The sequence below is a fragment of the Orussus abietinus genome, unplaced genomic scaffold (assembly GCF_000612105.2).
Source record: "Orussus abietinus isolate OABI.00-Male unplaced genomic scaffold, Oabi_2.0 scaffold938, whole genome shotgun sequence".
Lineage (NCBI taxonomy): Eukaryota > Metazoa > Arthropoda > Insecta > Hymenoptera > Orussidae > Orussus > Orussus abietinus.
The window spans coordinates 10,989-17,300 of NW_019395626.1; the positions used below are offsets into that span (position 1 = coordinate 10,989).

At 50.8% G+C, this 6,312-nt stretch overlaps 2 long non-coding RNA genes across 2 annotated transcripts; both read right to left on the reverse strand.

Annotated features, from left to right (window-relative positions):
• Positions 1-1,285: 1,285 nt before the first annotated feature.
• LOC111674278 lies at positions 1,286-2,467 on the reverse strand. The gene is made up of 2 exons (XR_002762331.1): positions 2,035-2,467; positions 1,286-1,547 (listed from the first exon to the last, which is right to left on the reverse strand). It is a non-coding gene; the product is annotated as an uncharacterized LOC111674278 (long non-coding RNA).
• On the reverse strand, positions 1,564-2,028 carry LOC111674277. The gene is made up of 3 exons (XR_002762330.1): positions 1,925-2,028; positions 1,723-1,858; positions 1,564-1,684 (listed from the first exon to the last, which is right to left on the reverse strand). It is a non-coding gene; the product is annotated as an uncharacterized LOC111674277 (long non-coding RNA).
• Positions 2,468-6,312: the final 3,845 nt, after the last annotated feature.

Genomic DNA, 6,312 nt, shown 5'->3' on the forward strand with positions numbered 1-6,312 from the left:
CTCGTGCGAGCCGTCCGCAATAAAACTTGTCATCGGTATTCACAGCCGTGGTCAACGTTTCTCGCAAACGGATGGACCGAATTCGATCACGTTCAATGCGCACAGGCGGAAGAACAATCTGACAATGCAGCACCCCGTTCGTCAAACTCGTGCGAGCCGTCTGCAAAAATAATTGTTATCGGTTTTCACGGCCGAGATCGACGTTTCTCGCAAACGGATGGACCGAAATCAATCTCGCTCAATGTGCACATTCGTAAGAGCAAATTGACTGTGTAGTACCCCGTTCGTCAAACTCGTGTGAGCCGTCCGGAATAAAACTTGTCATCGGTATTCACGGCCGAGATCGACGTTTCTCGCAAATGGATGGACCGACTTCGATCATGTTTAATGTGCATAGGCGGAAGAACAATCTGACAATGCAGCACCCAGTTCGTCAAACTCGTGCGAGCCGTCCGCAATAAAACGTGTCATCGGTTTTCACGGACGAGCTTGACGTTTCTCGCAAACGGTGGCTTGAATTCGATCTCGTTCAATATGCACATTCGTTAGAGCAAGCTGACAGTGCAGCACCCCGCACGTCAAACGCGTGTGAGCCATCCGTAAAAAAATGTGTCATCGGTTTTCACGGACGAGATCTACGTTTCTCGCAAACGGATGGACCGAATTCGATCACGGTCAATGTGCACATTCGGAAGAGCAAGCTGACAGTGCAGCACCGCGCACGTCAAACGCGTGCGAGCCATCCGCAAAAAAACTTGTCATCGGTTTTCACGGCCGAGATCGACGTTTCTCGCAAACGGATGGACCGAATTCGATCACGTTCAATATGCACATTCGTAAGAGCAAGCTGATAGTGCAGCACCCAGATCGTCAAACTCGTGCGAGCCGTCCGCAAAAAAACTTGTCATCGGTTTTCACGGACGAGCTCGACGTTTGGTGGCTTGAATTCGAACCGAAATCAGTCTCGTTCAATGTGCACATTCGTAAGAGCAAGCTGACAGTGCAACATCCCGTACGTCAAACTCGTGCTTGCCGTCCGCAAAAATACTTGTCATCGGTTTTCACGGACGAGATCGACGTTTCTCTGAAATGGATGGAACGAATTCGATCACGTTCAATGTGCACATTTGTAAGAGCAAGCTGACAGTGCAGCACCCCGTTCGTCAATCTCGTGCGAGCCGTGCGCAAAAATATTTTTCATCGGTTTTCACGGCCGAAATCGACGTTTCTCTGAAATGGATGGAACGAATTCGATCACGTTCAATGTGCACATTCGTAAGAGCAAGCTGACAACACAGCACCTCGTTCGTTAAACTCGTGCGAGCCGTCTGCAAAAAAACTTGTCATCGGTTTTCACGGCCGAGATCGACGTTTCTCGCGAACTGATGGACCGAATTCGACCTCGTTCAATGTGCACATTCGGAAGAGCAAGCTGACAGTGCAGCACCCCGTACGTCGAACTCGTGCGAGCCGTCCGCAAAAATACTTGTCATCGGTTTTCACGGCCGAGATCGACGTTTCTCGTAAACGGATGGACCGAATTCGACCTCGTTCAATGTGCACGTCCGCAAAAATACTTGTCATCGGTTTTCACGGACGAGAACGACGTTTCTCTGAAATGGATGGAACGAATTCGATCACGTTCAATGTGCACATTCGTAAGAGCAAGCTGACAACACAGCACCTGTGCACGTTCGTAAGAGCAAGCTGACAGTGCAGCACCTCGTTCGTCAAAATCGTGCCAGCCGTCCGCAAAAATACTTGTCATCGGTTTTCACGGACGAGATCGACATTTCTCTGAAATGGATGGAACGAATTCGACCTCGTTCAATGTGCACATTCGGAAGAGGAAACTGTACTTGTCATCGGTTTTCACGGACGAGATCGACGTTTCTCGCAAACGGATGGACCGAAATAAACTGACAGTGCAGCACCCCGTACGTCAAACTCGTGCGAGTCGTCGGCAAAAATACTTGTCATCGGTTTTCACCGACGAGATCGACGTTTCTCGCGAACTGATGGACCGAATTCGACCTCGTTCAATGTGCACATTCGGAAGAGCAAGCTGACAATGCAGCACCCAGTTCGTCAAACTCGTGCGAGCCGTCCCCAAAAAAACGTGTCATCGGTTTTCACGGACGAGATCGACGTTTCTCGCAAACGGTGGCCTGTATTCCATCTCATTCAATTGTGCACATTCGTTAGATCGAACGGAAAGTGCAACATCCCGTACGTCAAATGCGTGAGAGCCGTCCGCAAAAAAACGTGTCATCGGTTTTCACGGACGAGCTCGACGTTTCTCGCAAACGGTGGCTTGAATTCGATCTCGTTCAATGTGCACATTCGTAAGAGCAAGCTGACAGTGCAGCACCTCGCACGCCAAACTCGTGTGAGCCATCCGTAAAAAAATGTGTTCGGTTTTCACGGACGAGATCTACGTTTCTCGCAAACGGTGGCTTGAATTCCATCTCGTGTGAGCCGTCCGCAAAAAAACGTGTCATCGGTTTTCACGGACGAGATCTACGTTTCTCGCAAACGGTGGCCTGTATTCCATCTCATTCAATGTGCACATTCGTTAGATCGAACGGAAAGTGCAACATCCATCGGTTTTCACGGCCGATATCGACGTTTCTCGCAAACGGATGGACCGAATTCGATCACGTTCAATGTGCACATTCGGAAGAGCAAGCGCTCCCGGCCGAGCTCCAGGTTTTCCGCGGCCTCCTGAACGAGGAGTAGGGGCTAGAGGCCCTCCTAGGTGGGGTCCACCTTTTGCTGCGTCTTCTGATTCCTAGACCTGGGTAGCGCCTCCGGGACACTGAACTTGGTGCTGACGCGGTGTTTCGCGCCCGGAGACTCCACGACGTCGCGTGGACTTCGACCCCCGCGAGCCCGTGAGCGAAATTCCTTCGGAATGCCAGCTCTGCACATTACTTCTTGCCGATACAGCGCTCGCTTTCCTTGAACGCGGTTTTATTTCGACTTTAAGCTCTAAATTCTCACTAAAATACAAGGGACGTAACAAGATCGAAGAATTAAAAATAGAAATTAAGAAAATTAACAGATTTATTCGGATTAGAGATATAAATTACCGAAGAATTTTGTACCTCGGAGAATCAGATAATTCCAAAGGCGACGGGGTTCGACGGAAGGTCGCCGTCAAGAAAATGAAATTCGAAACGAGACAATTCAAAAAGACAAAGGTGGTTTAAATTCAAAAGAAAGGATCGCTAAGGTTGAATTTTTAATCCTGAAAACAATATTATGCGCTCGCTTACATGGACAGACGGGTTCAATACTACGCGACATAATCTTGACAATTCTCAACTCTAAATTTCTCGACTCTAAATACAACATTTACTCGACGGACGAGTCACTAAACTAATCGCAAACTAAACTGCACAAATTACAATTATACTCGGAAGAAAAGCGGGTATTCCGCGAAAGAAAATGGGTCGCAGCCGCCGCGTGGCTTCTCCGTCTCCGACCCCGAGGGAAAGAAAACGGACACTCCTAAGACTCGAACGCTGGCCGCGATGAGAGACTAATTTATCACAATAGCTCGATCCCCTCGCCGAAAACCAAAACCATTCACAGATTTTCGGGAGACGATCGCTTCAAAATATCCCAAAAAGGGGTACTTTTCTCGCCGCGGGCCCAAACCATTCACAAACCGGTGTGAGAGAAATGACTTTAGGGTACACGAAAACTAGTCTCGGCGGAAGTCAAAACCGTTCACAAACTTCCGCCAGACAAAGAAAATTAAACTTCAAAGAAAATTAAACTTCAAAGAAAGTTAAACTTCAAAGAAAGTTAAACTTCAAAGAAAGTTAAACTTCGAAGAAAGTTGAACTTCAAAGAAAATTAAACCAAAGAAAATTAAACTTCAAAGAAAGTCAAACTTCACAGCCAAACAATAGAAAAGGACTCGAACTGCGCGCTCTTACTCAAAAAGGCGGGACAGAGAATTACAGGACATAAAGAAAATTTCGGGGCACAGATAGAATTATGGGACACGACGCAAAGAAAAAGAAGTCGCCCTTGTGTCCACTCGAGGAAGCCCGTGGCCTCCCGATAAGGCTAACTCAAAGCCCGATTTCCGCCAATCGTAGGCCCCACCAGGACAAACCGGAAGATCGCCCGCGTGAGACTCACGAAGACCGACTACGCGGTATGCTTCCGCTCACCGACGCGACACTATCCGGGCCCTACGACTTAGCGAATTTAATCGGTGACTCTAATTTATCTCGACAAGGGGGTCCTCGACCGAGCACGTGGCACTTACTTTACTCCAGAAAATTCACTGCCGCTCGACGGACCCGTGGCTGAGTTTCCCGCTCTGAGCCGGGAAGATCTTCGATCCTCGACGACGGGAGACAATCAGATAATTCGCAATTCTATGAAAACTCTTAGCAGCGTTGATCTGGTCGGTCCGACGGTCGTAGGCAGAGAAGATCGGAGCTCTCCATGCGCTGTCCTATATAGGGTTTCGGCTGGCCAGTCCGAATTCTAATAGGCGCCGTTGATTGGTTGAGATGCTCCTTAATTCCAGATTTTCAGCGGAGTTTGAGTGCGCCGGTCCAATTCCTCGGGCAGGGGGTTGCGGCGGCGCGATCTCGATGCGCGGTGGCTGGGCAACGGCGGTGCGCGCCCGGCCCACGTCGAGCCGCCGGCGATGCCATGGCCATACCAAGTGGTGGCCCGTCAGGTCCCGGCGTGCCCTGGTCCTCTGGGCACCCGATGTTTTCCCCTCCGTGGGATCCTAGGTCAGTAGTATAGGAACCACTATGGGTAGACTAAACAAATGACGTCACCGGCGCCGAGTCAGCCTGTGACATCACGTTACGTCACGCACCCCCACTCCTCTCATTTACCATAGTGCCAAGAGTGGTGGGGGTACGCTAGAGCGCGAGTCGCGAATGCGAGAGAGAGAGAAAGATGATCTCCCGAGAGAGAGGGATGTATAGGGTGGTAGAGGGGGTACGCTAGAGCGCGGGCCGCGAGTGAGAGAGAGAAAGACGATCTTCCGAGAGAGAGGGATGTATAGGGTTGTAGACGGGGTACGCTAGAGCGCGAGCAGTGAGTAAGAGAGAGAAAGACTATCTTCCGAGAGAGAAAGACGGGTGTATGCCTGTGGCGTCGCGTTACCTCACGTGCCCCCCTCCTCACATCTACCATAGTGCCGAGAGTGGTGGGGGTACGCTAGAGCGCGAGCCGCGAGTAAGAGAGAGAGAGCTTCGCTTGAGAGAGAGGCATGTACAGGGCCCCGCGTATCGCTGATAGCGAGAGCGGTCACGCCAAAGAGGCACGGGCGCTGCCGATAGCGAGGGCGGCCATTACGAAATAGGAGGGGTGAGCGCACGCGAGCGTCTTATATGATTTGAATTAAACGTATCGTGTCTCACGCTACAACATCTGGTGTCGAGTATGCTGCCCCATAATGCGCAACACCCAGGTTTATTAGAGTGAAATGAAGGAAATCACAACTAGGTGTCTAACGTGAAATTAATTGCTGGCCCTGAAAAGGGCCGATTAAATGTTTCGGGTCTTTTAGTCCTCCTCCTCCTCCGCCTGCGGTGCTGCAGCTGCAGCCGCCAACATCCGCTCGCGAAGGGCCTCGCCGTCGTATATTACGCCGTTCACGACCACCCATACTGTGCCGTCCTCCAAAATGATGGGGTACGGTTGTAAGGCACCCTCCGGGAGCGCCTCGAGCCCGAGGCGCAGCCTTAGCAGCTCGTGTTCCCGGAGCTGTAGCCACGATAGGGGGGCCCACATCCCCGGCGCTATCGCCCACCTCTCGACACCGTCGTCAAATTCTTGTACCACGACGATGTGGTGCGGGAGTCCCTGATCGGCTGGGATCAGCGCAGGCATCTCCGGATTGAAGCCGGCCGGAATTAACGCCGGCATCTCCGGATCCATAGCGTCCTCCTCCTCCTCCAGTATTACCGGCTCGTCCTCCTCGCGTAATATCTCCTCGACTCGCCGCTCACGACCCGGACCTCCCCATTCGCGCGGAGCCATGTCTACTTAGTGAATGTTCCTCTCAACGCATTGAAAGTACCACCCCGAAGTATCAAAAGTATCAAGTTCTAAGAATATCGCTAATGCAACCCATCCGTATACGCGCAACACAAACATTTGAAGCGGTGTGAAAGACCGACAGGTCGGAGTCAGCAAATTTTTAATCTCCCTATATTCGCGGAAGGAGATGTATAATGCGGGATAAAATTATACAGACTTGGGAAAATGAGCGATTCGCGCCCTGAGCGATCTTCTGCTAATGTTTCGCAGAACCTATGGCAAATT